The sequence below is a fragment of the Vicugna pacos genome, chromosome 2 (genome assembly GCF_048564905.1).
Source record: "Vicugna pacos chromosome 2, VicPac4, whole genome shotgun sequence".
Taxonomy (NCBI): Eukaryota; Metazoa; Chordata; class Mammalia; order Artiodactyla; family Camelidae; genus Vicugna; species Vicugna pacos.
In genome coordinates, this window is record NC_132988.1 from 90,770,661 (window position 1) to 90,788,469 (window position 17,809).

Below are 17,809 nucleotides of genomic sequence, written 5' to 3' on the forward strand. Positions count from 1 at the left end.
AAAATGATCATTATTTGCAATTGGTGTTATCCTCTTCGAATAAAACCACATAATTATCACTCCATAAAGCAATTAGAAAATTCAGAAACTTAGCTGGATATAACAACTTTACAAAATCAATAGCACTGTGCTCGCTTCAGCAGCATACATAGTACAAGTGGAACAGCACAGAGATTAACATGGCCTCTGCGTAAAAATGACGGGCGAATTCACAAAGCGCTCCATATTTTTTGAGATTAGCAGATACACACTACGATATATAAAATAGATTAGCAACTAGGTCCTCCCGTCTAGCACAGGAAACTTCATTCAGTATCTTGCAATAACCTAGAATGGAAAAGAATCTGAAAAAAGAATATGTATATATATATATATATATAACTGAATCACTTTGCTATACACCTGAAACTAACACAACATTGTGAATCAACTGTATTTCAGGTTTTAAAAAGCTTTAAATAATCAATAGTACTAATTTACCCCCAGCAATACCCAACTAGAAAATCTAACAATACCAAACAAAAAAAAGAAAAAACTATAAAGTATCTAGAAACTAACTTAACCAAGAACACACAGGATGAGCACACAACAATACACTCTACAGAGAAAACATAAAAACTCTAATGAAAGTCATACTAAATTATTTATAAAATAAAACAGACATATTCTCTTGGATGAGGTGACAACATTACAAAGATATTCAGTCTATCTAATTATTCTGTAAACTCAATATAATACCAATCACATTTATGGTTGGATTTTTAAAGAATTAAATATATTTATTCTATTATTTAATAGGATGCCAAACCTTAAAAAGATGAAAATAAAGGGACAAGCTGCCAGATATGAATACATACTTTTAAATAATAATGATAAAAAAAATTAAGATGTCGTCACAAGAACAGTCATACTGACCAGTGGAACACAGTAGACATCTCAGGGACAAACCATGTGTATGGGCCACTTTTATACAAGATATAAAAGCACCACTAATTCATGGGGAAACAATGAATTATTTAGGAAAATGGTTTGGGAAAAGTGAATCCCTACTTAACCTTACATACCAAAGCAGACTATGGAAGAAGTAAATATCTAAAGATGAAGAATAAAACTAGAACGTAGGTAGAATAAAATGTGGAGTAGCTACAGATCTGAGGAGAGGGAAGGATTGTTTAAACAAAACTTTGAAAGCACGGACAGAAAGAGTGACTAAGTTACTCACATAAAAATGAAGAATTTCTGGTCAATAAAAGATATTATGGATAAAGTTAATATATAGCTGGCAGGGTGGGAGAAGATGTTTGTAAAGTGTAAAGTCAACTAGGGATTAATGTTTAGAATACACCAGAAACACTTACAAATCTATAGTGACTGACAACAACCCAAATAGAAAAATGAGTCAGAAATATGAATATCCAATATATAGAAGAAGACCCAACATGCTGACACATCGATGACAGATCAAAACAACTGGTAATTACAGAAATGCAAATTAAGTCATTGGAGACTGGCAAAAATTGGAAAGCTGAATAATGTTAGCCATCGGCAGAGATGCTGACAGATAGAAACCTTTAACTTTTGCTGGTGAAAATACAGACTGGTTGCAGACCCTCTGAGGAGTAATTTGGCACTAGTCAAAATAAATATATGTCCCATATGACCAGAAATACCGCACCTGGGTGTACGTTCAAAAGAAATTCTCACAGGGTCCCTGAGGACATGGACAGAGTTGTTCATCACAGCCCGAGCAATGATGCCAGAGTCTCCCATAAATGATGGCAGTTTCCCATAGGCCACGCGACCGACCACCAGGACGGGCAGCTGGGCTTGAGCCGTCCTGGCAGAACCCACTCCAGAGCTCAGCTCACCTGCGAAAGAATCCAACCAGTAAGAGGCTGAAAGATGGCTTATTTTGGCCAGAGTCAAAGGGGAGTGGAAGGAGAAGGACCAGACTGGACCTCACATATGAGTGCAAAGTGCAGTGTCATCCGTCAAAGTCTCTTCCGAAACTTAGACATGTGTCCCACAAGGAGTCAGTATTTGGTGACTCATCATGGAAAGAGCATTGATTACAAGCTACTGTTAGTCAGAAAAGCAGCAAAATGAATATATGCATATTTATGTATGACTGAAACATTATGCTGTACACCAGAAATTGATACATTGTAAACCGACTATACTTAAATTTTTTTAAAAAATCAAAAAAAGAAAAAAGCAGCAAAAGAACTGACCGATTAAAGTAAGAGATAATTATCTCTTTTTTGTCTTCTTCCTTCTACGTTAATAAAATGGAGAAACTGAACTTCAAAGAGAGTTTGGAGAGGAGGTTCCTCAGAGCTCGTCATATCCGTAACCTTGAAGCAAGCAGAGCCAAGATCAGGTCCCTCCTAGGGAGGGGAGAAGATGAGGCAGTTGAAAGAGTCTTTATAATGCTTTTCATCTTTATAGTGTCCTTTCTCTACGGACCCTGCTATGGTATGAATATTGTGTCCCCATCCCCCAAAATCGATGTGTTGAAATCTTAACCCTACGGGTAACATGTTAAGAGGTGGGATCTTTGGGAGGTGATTAAGTCATGGAGGCAGTGCCCTCATGAATAGGATTAGTGCCTTAGTAAAGAGGACCCAGAGAGCTTGCTTGTCCCTTCCACCATGTGAGGTTACAAGAAGCAGTCTGACCTTCACCCAACCATGTTGACACCCTGATCTCAGACTTCCAGTCTCCAGAATCATCAGAAATAAATTTCTGTCGTGTATAAGCTACCATCTAATCTAATTTGTGATAGCAGCTGAAACACACTGAGACAGACCCCAAAGGAAAAGGGAAATCAGGACCCAAATGTGGCTGAAGCTGGCTCAGCAAGATGCAAGAAGCAGGAATGCATTTAATTTTTCTTTATTTATATCCCATGTAATTACAAAAATCATTTCAGCAGAACAGAAACTATTTAATGTTGTTCTTCTGCTCAGCATTTCAAATGACACTCCCCGTCCTGCAACCTGAGAATCAAACAGCACCATGTAGAGAGTACCAACTGAGCTGGCCTGTCCAATAATGTGTCCAATCATAGCAGCTCCTGAAAGATGGGATGAAAACGTTTTACCAGACCACAGCATACAAGTCTGCCTCCTATCATAGCTGGACCACAGATCTGTGAAAGGACCAGGACGAAGAAGAGAATGACAAGCAAGACTATGACGTCCTCAAGTGTCTTCCCCTTGCAGGCCCTGGAGGACACAATTATTGAGCTCCAGACCTTGAAACAGAAACTGATGGTCTTAAAATGATAGAGAAAATAAGGGAGTTAAAATAAGGGGAAAAAATTATAAAAAAATAAAAGCAATTAAAGAATGGAAATTGTTCATTTTCCTCATCTATATCTGTGTGCTCAAAGACAAAATGAGTTGTCACCAAAAAGCGTCAGTCTTACTTCTTCAGAAAAATACTTCGTGTTTCACAAAAGCCAGGAGTTACTGCTTTCAAGTCTCAAAAGTCCTTTTAACAACTAGACTGCAACAAAATCAAGCATAACATGCGTATTTAACACTAATTTGCTCTTGGTATATTAGATCCAGTAAGGGCTGTCAAACTACTTGGTTTGAGAACTGATATCAAAATATCACTTTCTACTCCCTTGATTGTGTGTCAGATGTTCGAGCTTTAGATGCCCTTGGGCGTTGGTTATTATTGTAGTTATTATTACTGAATGCAATAGAATAGCCTAACATCTTCAAATATTAAGTTTTGCCATGAAATAAGACAAGCACATGAAATGCGAAGATTTGGGTTTGAATTAAATAAAGTAGACAGAGAAGCAAAGAAAAGGTGTCCCAGATATAAACAGTTAATAGTTCATAGACTCACGGTATGGCTGCTTCTCCTGTGAACAACTAAGATTTGACAATATAACCATAAATATCAGGTCAGTTCACTCCTTTTGCTTTCAACAGGATCCCCACATCATGAAGGGAAATTTTCTTGTTAAAGCTAAAGTCCTCAAAAGCAGAACTGGGTATAAAATTCTCTTCCACTTCTGAGTATTACTAAGGAACTGGGTTGTCTGTTTATTATATTTGCTCAGTTTTATATTAGGAAAAGAAAATGACATTTAAGAAATTCATTGAGTTCAGGGCAACAGCTATCTCACATTTGGTGTTTTTGAGGGTCTAACTATAAATAAAAATGTCAAAGCATGTTTCTGAATTTTTATGACTATAATTATACACATATTTAATAACCCCATTAGACAGGATGCTTTAGAAAACATTGAAGACTTAGATTATTATGATTAGCATAATAATTAGGTCTTCATCAGGAAAAATATGAATAATTCATTCTAATTAAGTAACTGATATAACAGTAAATCAACCATCAGTGCCAAAGGCTCGGAAGTTATGGACTGCAGTAAATCGCCAGTAGAACTAACTTCTGAGTATAAGATAACAAATTAAAACGTCATTAAGTATTTGTTCCATTACTAAAAAAAATTTTTTCTTGGACTTCGCATGTTTGTCGGTGTTTCCCTAGGTGTGGGAAACACTTGTTTGCTGCATAATTTGAAAAATACAAGTGTTAGCTGTGCGGTATGAGAGGAAAGTGTGCCTCTCTTCTAGATGATAAATGTCGCCGATGTGCTGCTTTCCTCCTGGGTATACCAGGAGATGAGCTTCTAGAATTAAGCGTAGGAATATGCATTATTTGGGGAAGAAACAGCCCACGGAGAAAACAGGTCGCTGAAACTAACTACCCCAGTCCATTAATGCTGGCGTAAATGATTCTGAAAAAGAACAAAAGATTCTGTCCCCACATCTGTTTGCCACCGTGTAAAATGAATGCCAACCCTCACAGGGAAAGCAGAGCCAACTTGTAAAGCCCACTGAGCTCCTGGGACTCAGAACAATCTAGCAGGAAATACTCTGCTGCTGCTTCTGGTTCAGCCAGAAGGAAAACAGCCCAAGAGTCATCATCACTTTTTGGAAGACAGATAAAGATCAATTTAAAGATTTTAATAAATGATCAATATTAAGATACAGGGACCCCTAATACATGAAGCTCTAGCTAACTTACAGAATTATTCATTTAAATTTTAGTAAACAATTCCCTTTAAATCAAAGCATCCTTCTATTTTTTTCTTATAATCTGTAAGATTATAACTGGTCAAGAAGACTCCAGAGTTTTGAAAGCCTAAATAAAGCCTTCTTTTAATGTAGGAGTAACTAAAAATAAAGCATTAGGGAATATGCAAAAGCTCAATTGAACACAGGAACTTGGGGATTGTTTTCTGTGCTAAGCAGAGGACACGCTGGATGAATAAGCATTTTGCTCCAATACAAACTGCCTGACCCATCCCCCAATTGGCCATAGCCCTGACCTCAGAAATGCCACTGCTGCGATACTGAACGGGCTTTAGAGTGGCAATGATCACTGACAAGCAACCCAACAGGTGGCACATCAGCCAAGAAACACTGCACCTGGACATCTGCATCCCACCATTCTTCAGGACGGTCAGGCCACCACCCTGGGAGCCACTCCTCACTCCTGGCCTGCCTGTACCAGGAATTCGATCTGCGAGCATCTTTCCATGCTGTCCACAGTCACAGCTGTCATCAGCATTACTTACATTCACGACTCATCATCTCTTAGTTGTTGTAATAGTTTCTTACTGGCTTTTGTGCCCACCTGCATGCCCCGCTCCAACACAGATCTGGCCACAGCAGTCCACTAAACTTAAAAATACCTCAGCTATTCCCAATTTCTTTGCTTACAGTTGGTGGCTTCCAACTATTCCAGCATCTGCCTTACGAACCCTATAGCTGACTATAGTTCTTGCAGATCTTAGATCACGTCATGCTCTCATCTCCCAGTCTATACAGATATATCCTGGGTTCAGTCAAATTGAAGCTTTCACCCCTGTAGCTACCACTTCGAAGCTGGATAGCATTTGATTGTAAATTCATACTTAAACAGAAGCCCCGAGATTCCTTGGTACCTGGTCTGGTCCTGTTTACCCCTTCTTCTAATCTCCTGTTATCTACAGTGCTAGCTATTAACAACCCTGAATTCTATCCCTCTCCATGAAGGTAAGGGAGCTTCCTCCACCCGTGCCAGCCCAGAACCCAAGCTAGTGCAGGAGAAGATGACTTAGCACTAAGAGCAGAACAGAAAGCGATTTTTCTGAAATCAGCAGCTAGGTCCTTCAAAAGTTACAATGGACCATTATCCTGAAGAAAATGCCCAGTATTTTTTATTACTTTACTCAAAAACAAAATTAAGATCCCATAGTGACGTCCATTCCTTACATTTTTATAACTTCTCAGGGCATTGGGAACATATTTTTTCCTAGCCTATTATCCATAAATATCCATAAAAGAGGAAGCTAGAATAATTTTCCCCAAGAAAACGAATTTTTGTACAAATGACTTCAAATACTGAATAACTCACTTTCTGTGCTAGAGTGATTTAAGTGATCAATTTCCCAGAAGAAACCCAGCAACACTGGCCTAGCCTGTTCAAAAGGAAGCATCAATATTAAGAATTGATGTTAATTTGTGTGTGTGGTAAAAGATATCACTAATCAAAAAGAGTCTTTATGCATTGAAGATAACTAAAGTGTTTACAGATGAAATTACACATGCCTGGGATTTGCTTTAAAATATGCAATGGGAGTGGGGATAAACATAAATGAAATAAGACCAGCCATGAGTTTGATTATTCCTAAGCTAAGTGATTAATACATGAGAGTTAATTATACAATTCTCCCTTTTTTGCATAGGTTTTTAAAACTCTATAACAAAACTTTTTTTAACTTTAAAAAAACCCCTTTTTTTTCTTTTTTTAAAGAAAAAAATGCCTGTTCTAGCCTGTTGATCCCATTTGTTCCTATAAAAGGAGAAAAACACTAGAAGGAATGCCAAGAGTGTTTCAGGCCTCCCTTGGGAGATTTTTCTGAGGGTTTCCATTAACGCGACCCTGCTCTCTCTACTTGAAATCATCACGTCTTTCATCCCCCACCTTCCCTAACTCCTGTTTATTCTTCAAGGCTTGGTCTAGGTATGCCCCTCTTGGAAAGCCTCCTCTTAAACTCTTTCTCCTTCCTTATTATGTGTTCTCATAGCCCCCATGTTTCTTTCACGGAGCTCTTATTACACTAAATTGTACATATTTGTTTACTTGTCTGTCTCCTCCACTAGAATCTACAACAGAATCCAAGCTTTTTGAAAACAGGAAACACACTTTATTTATGTTACAAAAGGATCTTAAAAAACTCTATTTGCTTTATCTTCATACCATGGCTTTCTGACTGTTCTTTAAATTTAATCTCCTATCTGATCCTCTTTCTTACTTTGAGCATCTTTTACATAGTGGAAAGGTCAGGAACAAAAACTTTTATTTCAAATCCAGCAAGTCCTTAATCTTTTATGTTTCCTCTAAGGTATTGCTGAAAACAACTATTTCTTTTTTAACTTGCCTCTCTCTATTTGTATTGTGTAACAGGCAATGAGATGAAGTAACGTGGCATTGTCAGGGTTCTGCCTAGATACCTTTTCAGCTGGACCAGTGGATTCATCAGCTATATTTTCTATTTTCCATATTACTACAGGGTATAATGCTGATAAACTTCCTTCTATTATATAACAAGGGTCTCTTTTCTTCCAGTGTCCAGTAACATTTCCTCTCTCCTCTAATCGCTCAACAGGCTACTTGAGGTCCCTTTAGCAACTGCCAACATGCTCATGGCCCTTATGATTTTATTAACATCTCCCCAAGACTACCCACCATTAAGTCCATATGCTTCACTGTTTTTTTACGGCAGTGCCCCATTTCCAAATACCAAAATCTGTTCTTGTTATCTAGCACTTCATAATAACTCACCCTAAAACTTAGTGGCCTAAACAACAATCATTTTCTAACACCTCATGATTTCATTGAGTTAGGAATTTGAGAAAGGCTTGGCTGGGCAGTTCTGTTTCGAGATCTCTTCGGCAGCTGCAGTCAGAAGATGGCTGGAGCTGAAACAGCAAGAGGACAGAGCATCTGGGAACTGTCCAGCCATCTCTCTCCTCGTGTGGTCTCAGAGCCTCTCCGTGGGGTGTCTATGCATGGGATACTTTGGGCTTCCTCACAGCATCATGGTCTCAGAGCAGTCAGACTGTTTACCTGGTGGCTGAGGGGCTCTAAGATCAAGTATCCTAGAAGAAGAGGTGAAGGTCACATGACCTTTTATGACCTTCCTCAGAGGTCACATTACTTGTGTTACTCCCTTGTATACCATCGGTTAAAACAGTCACAAAAGGCCACCCCGTTTTAAGGGGAGGAGAAGTAAAGCCCATCTTTTCATGCAAATAGTGTCACAATTAGATTATTAGAAACAACAACAACAAAATCCCGGTGGGATAGGAAGTACCACGGTAGCCATCTTTGGAAAGCACAACCTGCCACCCTCTGTTGTTTATACGTAAATATATTCCATGAAAGTTGTTGTGATGATTAAATAAACCAACATAATAAGAATCCTTAGCATCCAATAGGTGCTTAACAGCAGCTGTTACCTTCCCTGCCCCCACCAAGAAATGGCTCAATACAATCTACCTTCAGTGGGTTTGAATAGCACTTTTTTTTAAAGTTAGAGAAAGCTCAGTGTGGCCAAATATCAGTCTCTTCCCTCCCACATGTGCCCGTTCCTTTCATATGTCTCGGAGGATAATTAGAACTCTTCTTACACAAGGAGTGGTTATTTTTCAGACTAGGCCAATAGTGGTAAATTCACTCCCTTTCTTGGTGTTTCGTGTAAGAAGCAGCAAGTAGACAGCAGCTCTAGCCTTTCAGTTCTGAGAGGGAAAAACAGGGGTTGGGGGAGATTCTGGGAAATTCTCCTCACTCATACCAAGGCTCGGGGATCTACTCCTGGACAAACTCCCCCACCTTCCGCCGGCACGTGTGACTGCCCCGCTGCTTCGCTGGGGACTCGCTCTCTTCCCTTAGACTCTGCATTTTCCCAGGCCGGTTTACTGAGATTCTGTCTTAGGTATGAGCATGGTAACCATGAGGGGACAGAGGGATAGATCTGGAGGAGAGCAAGCATTGTTTTTAAGGCACTTGCCTCATCTGAAGTCTTAAGTAGTCTTCAAGGAAGAAGGAAGGCCTCTTAATTTCCAATAAGGAAAAGCAGGTCGTTTCCACAAGTCCTGAGGATGCAGAGCATTCAGGGGGTCTGGGTGTCCAAGTAGGACAATCTGAATATTCCATACATATGAGCCTTCTCATATACACACAGTTTAACAAAAAGAACGACTCTATATAAATTCCCAAGCAGATGCTATAAAGAGATGATATAAATGCGCATATAATGTATGTGGCATATATGATATACATGCAAAAGTATACAAAAATATCCCATGATATGTATGTATGTATATAAAAGCATACAAAAATGTATGGAAGGATACAAACCACAAATAATTCTTTCCTATCGTAAGGGACATGAAAGTGGCTTTCACTTCTATAGCGTTGTATTGTTTGAATTTTTTTCCTGGACCTTCATTAATGAGAGTTGATGAAAGTTAACTCACATCCTCAGCTCACAGCAGAGCATCCTCATTTGTCCCAGTAACGCTTTCTCTTATTTATATTACTGACTCGTGTCTTCACTTATTTATTTTTACCCCGCTCTTAGTTCTCTCCCTGTGCTCCGCTGGCAACTCTTACAACGTGCTTATACTAACACGATGGGCTGAATCATCGATCAGACTCAGAAAACCCAAGCCTCAGCTGGCACCAAGCTTTACCAATGATCAGTCAAATTTACAAAAAGCAAGCTACATCTTCCCTTTTTCACACTGGGTTGCATTTTGGGTTCAGAGCAACAGGCATTCTGGACAATACGAAAGGGCACAAGGAAGCACCTTGGGTCAGCGTTTCTCTCAGCCTTCGTGCTCTCTAGTCATGTAGTAAAAAGGTCTATGTGGCTAACTTCCACCATTCAACTCAGCTACGGCTTTGTAAGGGATATAGGAAGCTGTGTCCTGATATTTAACCCAGAGCATTATTCTTGGGCCATATGGAACAAATATTCTGAGCTGTATTAAATACCACCACCTCCAAAATGAATACACTCAGACTATATACCCCGATCAGGGCATGAAGACACCTGCATCCCTACATTCCTGACAACATTTGCCATCACCCACCCGACTGGGGGTAATCATTACAATGAGGATGTCTCATTTTGTTTGGGACCCTCTAATTACCAGTTATTGTATTTTGATATGTACTTGTTACCTTTTGGAATTTCTTCATCTCTAAATTGTGTATTCATGTCCTTTGTGCCTTTTCCAAATGGTAGCTTAAATGGCACATTCCCAGCTCACTTCCTCTTAACCGGATCCAAAATTTGTCCATGGACACACTCGAATACCATGAGACAAATAGGGAAGCGTAATCAAGTGGTAGTCAGAGTGGCAAGAACTAGTGGTCCTCACAGTAAAAATAACTTACTCATGCAAATTTTACTAAAACATTTAAAAATGTGAATATCTTGGGAGGGCCCCTCCCAAAGCAAGTAAGGAGCCCTGAAGCCTAAGCTTTGTTTGCACCACAGTAAATCCACCTGAGGTCCCGTGTATTTATGGGTCCAAGCTGAGCCCTCCATTTGTTTCCATCGATCTATTGGTCTTCCACCACACGAGGGCAACACTAGGTTTAATACTATGTCTTTGCAGTTGCTTGAATTTTATCTATAAGCATGTATTAATTTATTCTATAATTTTTAAATATCACTGAAGATTTCCTATAATCCTAAATAACCCTTCATATTTTATTTTTAATTCAAATTTTATGTACCCCCATCACTTACCACTTATCCCCTCACAGTGGCTAGTGGACTCCTGTGACCAACAGAACCTCCCACCTTCAGTAGACATCACTCATCTCCACGTTCCTGGGGACACTCTTTCCTGTAGTTTTCGTTACTTCTATCAATGGTAGGATCTAGCTAATAAGCCACTGCTCAGAGAAACTCGGTCTACCCCCTTTCAGATTAATGAATTAATTCACACATTTGTTTATTCAGTAAATAGTTCTAAAATGCCTACACTGTGTTTAAATGTTATGAATTCAACAACAATAAAAAGCATATGTTAACCCTCATGGAGTTTAATTGTTACTACAAAACAGAAAGAGCAGTGCTCACTTAGATATCATCTTGTTGGACTATAATTCTTTCCCACTGTGTTCATGTTTCTTTCCTTTGCTGCACTATGAAGAGACGTAACTTCATAAGCCATTCTCCTACTAAGGATCAACGTATCCTAAGGAAATGGAGCAAAGACCGTCACAATAAAGATGAAAGGAGTCCATTTTTCTTTTGAACCCACAGTGGCAGTGGTGGTGGGTGGTTTCCCTAACGTAGAATTCATGACAGCACTTATTCGCAGATAAATTTGAGCATGTCAAGTTTGGTAGATTCTTTCCAGAGACTGGCTTATCTCTCCAGCCTTATTGTCTGCCTCTCCCGCACTGTAATTTGCATCATGGCAAAGTTCCCGAAACAGAAGGTGTTGTTTCAGACATCAGCATGTTCAGTTTCACTGTGACTTCTACCTGGGATGTGTTTCCCGCATTCATTTCTTCATCCACCTCCAACTCCTCATTCAAAACATAGTCCCAGGGGAAGTGATTCTTCTCCACTCACATAATGCCCCTCTCCTGAGACCCATAACACCCTGAGTACCCCGGTATCCTAATACATAAATTAGTCTAATGAAATGATCTATTTCAGTGCCTGTCCAGCCCACCAGCCTACAAGTTCCTCGAGAGCACAAGACTGTATCATTCTCCTCTTTACATACCCAGCTACTACCACGGTCCTTGCCACAGAGCATGTAATCAATAAATATTGAACAGTGCTCAACTCAACTAAAAGAGCATTTTGGAACAGAACCTTGAGCTTATAAAACTATAATTACCCCCAGAATGAACCCTGTGGGTAAACAAAATAGCCAGCTTCTGACATAGGAAACTTGAGGAGCTTTTTTTTTAAACTTTGGTTAAAATCCCTTCTTATCTTTTAATTAAAAAATGTTAAGTGCCATTTAGTATACTGAGCATGGAGCACGTGCATAATTAATAATCCATTCCTTGATAAGACAACATTTTAGTGCATGCCTTAGCAAAGTGGCTTTTCAACTTTGCTTTTTGAGTTGGGCTGGGGATCATTTTGTGTTTATTTTTTGGTGCATATTTTAAGTTGTGACTTTTTTTCTCTAAATAAAGCATGAGCAGAAAAATTGATAAACGAAACCGACAAAAGTGAGCGAGCCAGTTGAGGACGGAAGGAATGGTGAGGGAAACTGAGATAGTGCCTTAGCATCCCCACTGCTCCTTGAAGCTCATGGTGATAACCATCTGTAGGCAGCAAGCACCACCCTTGGGTGGAGCTCAAAGAACTAAGCTTGCTGTGCAGTGCCTTCCTGCCTTCCTCCCTCCTCACGGCACCAGCACTCATTTCTATTCTCCTTTTTTCTTTTTTTTTTTTTTAACGAGGGCCAGTGGATCCTGAAACTACCAACTTCATCTGTATTCAGAAGTATCAAGTTTTTATCACTACAAGGATTCTGAGGTGACTCGAGAATGTTAAAGAGGTGGCAAGAAAACAGTAGCAGTGGACGGCGTTCTGTCAGTGATGTATAATTAGCTGCCTCACATGCTTTATTATGCTTTACTGTCTGTATTATTATTAACATGTGTTGTATGAAAAGTGCTAGAGAGCAGCTTTACTCAATTTTTAATATATGCATTCGAAGCACCTGGGAGCTTGTTAAAATGAAGATTCTGACTCAGTAAGTCAGGAGTGAGGTCAGAGATGCTAACAAGCTCCCAGGTGATGCTGCTGCTGCTGGCCCACCGACTGCACTTTGAGAGGCACTAAAGGATGCAAAAAGCCAGATGAGAAACAGTTTCTCATTCTCACGGAGTTCAGTCTCATAGGAGGTAGACCTTAACTGTAAGAACTCAAATACAAAGCAGCAATGAGCGAGCACTGGAGACAACAACAAACACCAGGCAGCTCTGAGGTCGTAGCAGAAAACGTGCAACACAGGCGGTTCTCAGAACCTCATGTCAAGTGCCTTGAGAAAGTAACACAAAAGAAATCAGGAGGACTCGCAAGAAATCAGCCAATAGGTCCCAAAAGAAATTAAATATGCTCTCCTTTTTCTGGTCTCTTTCTTGCTCATAGTCTAGCACAGTGGGAGAATGCTGACTTTGTTTACTACCAACACACTTCTGCTTTCTTGTCTCAGAGAAAACAGTGAAGGAAGAGGGACCCCAGAAAACACTAGTGTCCGCCCCATGGTTTCCAAAAAGAGATGTGTGCTCTGCACGAGTATTCGCCCCGGCAGAGACGTCACCTTGCAGAGACAAAAACTGTGCTTGTTATCCAACAGCCTGGCCCACTCTTGAGTGTAGGTGTCCAAGTGTCAGGCTGAAAGGGAAGACGAATGCAGACCTGCCCCCACAGGCAGCCGGGAACTGTTTTGGAAAATTCCATGGTGTGTGACAGGTTGCTTTTCTGTACTCTCACATTTTAACAGGTTAATGGTATCAAAGCTATACTTTCCAAACACGTGTTTATAAACCTGGGTATCTTTGCAAGAAAATCACAAAATCACAGGACTAAACTGAAACGCGGATCCCATTCTGTGAGTGTGCATCGGGATTTCACACTCAGGGCATCGACTTCAAGGAAACATACCCAAGAGCCCGACTCACCTGCAGTCAAGCGGTGAACAGACAATCTTCTTGCTGAAGGAGCCTGCTCTGAACTTCATCGAGATCTATTTCTCAGAAGGAACATTCTGTCTCAGTGTTGTTCCCTCGTCTCTCTTCCCCAAACCGATGATGGTGCAGTGATGGGCTGCGCTCTGTAGAAGGAAACACACGGGATTGGGAGAACATCAGGCTTTCAGCTTCAGGCAATGCTCCTAAGCCCAGGTTCCTCATCCATAAAACAAGGATAATAAAATCTATTAGTTACCTCACAGCATATTGTGAGAATTTAAGGAAGCAAATGAATGTGAAAAAACTGTAGAAACTACAAAATAATAATGGTAATACCTAATATTTACTGAGTGAACACTATGTACCTGGAATTTCCCATCTACTACCTCATTTAATGCTCACAGTAATCCAAAAGGTAGAACTGCTATTAGCCTCATTTTACAGATAAGAAAACTGAGCTTAGAGAGGTTAAGGAACTTGACAGCATCACATTGGTAGTAAGTAGCCAAGCATAATGCACATTTGTTACTTTTTGGCCTTTGACATCCATTGTCCCTTGCCCACAGGGCTCCAGTTTCCTTTTAGGGAATTATAGCTCATTAACTCTAGTCTTAATAGGTAGCAAAATAGTTGATATCCATTATAAAAGTTAATAGGCCATCGTCTTCTTTCCACTAAACTGGAACTGGAAGTGGGGGACAAAATTTAGCCCAACACTTTTTTCTGGGATTTCTACCCTTGAAGAATTCGTGTAAGGCTTTAAAAAATAATGAGGTCCCATTCCTTTAGAAACATCATTCTGATCTGACTGTTCCTATCTTGAGAAATTTCCTTCAGTTCTTGTTTCCTTGCCCCACCCCAAAACCACTGGTTTCTTCCTATTTCAAGATGTGATTCTCCAATCTTTCAGTTTACCAATAAATTTCCTTTTTTGTTTACGTTGGCCAGTATTTGTTTCTTTGCAATCAAAAAAAGCTAACTGATATACCAAGCTAGGATCTCAACCCAGGGCAGCCTGAAATCCGAACCCCATGCACTAAACCAACAAATTTTCTGTCTCTTAAAAGGTCACTTCAAGAATTAAAATGTACGTCTTCTGTACTCCAACTTGCAGCTGTATTCATCTGTGAGCCACCTGTTAGTTCATATGGTAGCTTCTGCCTTCTGAAAACAGGTGTGAAAATTATTTCTTAAGTGATAATTTAGAAATTCTCTTGTGCCATGGATTTAAGGTGAATCACTGAGTCATTTGGAAATTGAATTGTCGAGCTGATAGGAACCTACAAGATCATTTTCACCTAACTTGGTAAAAAATAGAAGCATAATAAATTTAATGAAAATATCACCTGGTAGATTTAAACATTCTTCCTTCACTTGGTCTAGGAAGCAACTAGCACACTGCTTAGATGCAGTGTGTTATGGATGAGTCTTACCAAACACAAACTGTATATATGACTACAAAGACAAAAATTTATCTTTCTCGGCTTTGTTTCAAATTTAAGAAACATCCAGGCTCTGCTAAGTGAGCAAGCATATTATTCCAGCGGCCCCTGGAGTAGTCTGAGCAATCATTGTGGACATCGAACAACAAGCTTTCAGAAAGAAAAAAGGAAAAAGGTTCAGCCACTGTTTAATTTCCTCTCTAATTCCAAAGGAATAGATTCACTGAGTTCCTTGGGAAAGGACTCTCTTCCACTCTCTCAACACTTTTTTGTTTGTACTAGATGAAAAAGAGAAGAAATAAATCGATCTGGGCCCTTAGGGTCACACTTTTCTGAAGAAAGGACCGCAGGAAGGGAGTGGAGGAAACCACAGCACCGGGTTCGTGCAATTGTTTGGAGCTGCCACCACCCACCCCAACGGATGGCCAGTTTTTCATGAAAGACACAAAATGTAAAACAGGTGCATCATTTTGGCTTGTGTATTTAGAACTAAATGATATTTTCAAAATTCCCTGCCCCATGTGAAAAAGCACTCATATTTATTAAAGAGCATTCTCCCCATTCCAGGGCTGAAAGATTCTTTCATCCAGCATGTACTTTTTTTTTTTTTTGAGGACTTTGAGGGACTATGTTAAACATGCACTGAGCTCAAATCAATACCTCACTCACTGTGAAGTCCACGCTGGAGGATCATCTTATAAAACATGATAGGATCCTTCTAGTAATGCTGAGAACCCAGTCCTACTGAACATGCCAAGTGGAAACCACAGAACTGAATTTCATCAAATGTAAGATGCTATCAGAAAGCAGGCCTTATAAATTTAAGTTTTGATGAAGTAAATAAAGACGTATTGATCACAAAACTAATTTGATGACTAGTTTTAGTGAATGTGTACCTGTTTGGAATCATATAAATATTATAATGACTTGATCTAATATAATGAATTCTGTCCGATTACAAGTTTTGAAAAACCATAGCCTAAAAAAATTATAAGAACGAAAAATACTGGTGTAGAATCTTCTCAGCAATCTTGAATAGAATTATTTGATGGATCCAGAATACCATTTGAGAAATTTCTATTCACTTCTTTGAAGATCTTTAGCAAGAAAGTTAGAATAACAGTATAAGGGGATAGGAGCCTGCTGTGGAGACACTGCAAGAAGGAATATCTATAACGACATGGCCCAAGAGTACCACCTTTATCCTAAGAGTTGCAACTTCAAATATTTTCATTTACAATTCATTTTGAAAGTTGATCTAATGCTTTTACTGCGTGAACAAACTTTCATCAAAATGGCCTTTTTACAGAATAAACTTCTCTTCAGTTTGCAAAGACTATATTCTATTCTTAAGCAAACAATTCTGGTTTCATATTTGTAGCACCATTAAAGAAAACTGGAGAGGTACCTTTTTGCTTTGCACAATCTTTTTGTTGCAAATTTTATTACCTCAAGCTTTTTTGTGGCTGCCAAAGAAGGGAAGAATTAATGAAATTGATGTTTGTATTTAAACTTGGAAATATAATGAGAAAATATGGTGTGTATTGGGTTTTTTCTTTGACCTGCCTACTTTCTAGAATGTAAGTTTATAATACATATAGGTACAAATAGTTCCTTCTCCTCCTGTTACAGAGATTTACAATCCCTTTCTCTCAATAAACATAGAAGCTATCACTTGTTGAGTACTTACTATGTGCCTGGTACACATACTAAGTTCTTTAGACTCATACAAGAACTCTATCACAAAGCTCACATTAACACTGTGAAAACCTACCAGAAATTGACATATCGTTGTAAACTGACTACTTCAATTTTAAAAAGAAAAAGGAAAAAAACTGTGAAAACCTTTCCATTATTCATTCAAGATTTATCAAGCAACTGCTATCAGACATCATTCCAGGCTTTGAAGATATGAGTAAACTAAAAAACATTAAGTCACTGTTCTTATAAAAATAACAAAAATAGAGAGAACTTAAAAGCATCCACACATGAAAGGGTATCTTTAAAGTATGACAATTTGATTGAAAACAAATCAGCAGTTACAATGGAAGCCAGAAAATGCTGTGAAAATGTATTCAAAAAATATATTCAAAAGTCAATCTAGAATTGTATGTCCCAAAAAATTATTATTTGAGAATGAGGACAAAACATGAAAATCATTAGATGAAAACAAACTGATTCTTCCATTAATAGATTCTAAATAAAAGCACTTAAAATATACTTCTAGAAGAAGACAAATTATCCCTGAGGGAGGTCAGAAAAGCATACAAGAAGGGTGAACAAAGTAGATTCCATAAAATACCAATTGTGGTGGCCATATTATTATTTGTGTCCTGGTATCATCTTACCCATCCTGAAAATAATGCATATAAATATACATACAAATTTGACACAACATTGTAAAATGACTATAACTCAATAAAAAAAGTTTAAAAAATACAAACATCCATCAATATTACATATATTACTATTATGTTACATGTTATTTTATATATGTATAAATTATTATTAGAGGGAAATATTATTTTCCTCTAAAACTTAACCTGGATATAAAATATAGAATTTATATGAAGAGAAAATAAAGCCCCACT

The 17,809-nt window shown here is 38.7% G+C and overlaps 1 protein-coding gene and 1 non-coding gene across 5 annotated transcripts in view; one reads left to right on the forward strand and one right to left on the reverse strand.

Moving 5' to 3' along the window:
* GRXCR1 (glutaredoxin and cysteine rich domain containing 1) overlaps window positions 1-17,809 on the reverse strand; it is a 298,219-nt gene that overhangs the window by 188,762 nt on the left and 91,648 nt on the right. For all 4 annotated transcript variants that reach the window (XR_012061905.1, XR_012061910.1, XR_012061906.1 and 1 more), the window contains one exon: window positions 13,768-13,919. The gene's annotated coding sequence lies outside the window, so the exon portion shown is untranslated. The remainder of the gene's footprint in view (window positions 1-13,767; window positions 13,920-17,809) is intronic.
* LOC116278239 (U6 spliceosomal RNA) lies at window positions 128-231 on the forward strand. Its single transcript, XR_004187621.2, has one exon. It is a non-coding gene; the product is annotated as a U6 spliceosomal RNA (small nuclear RNA).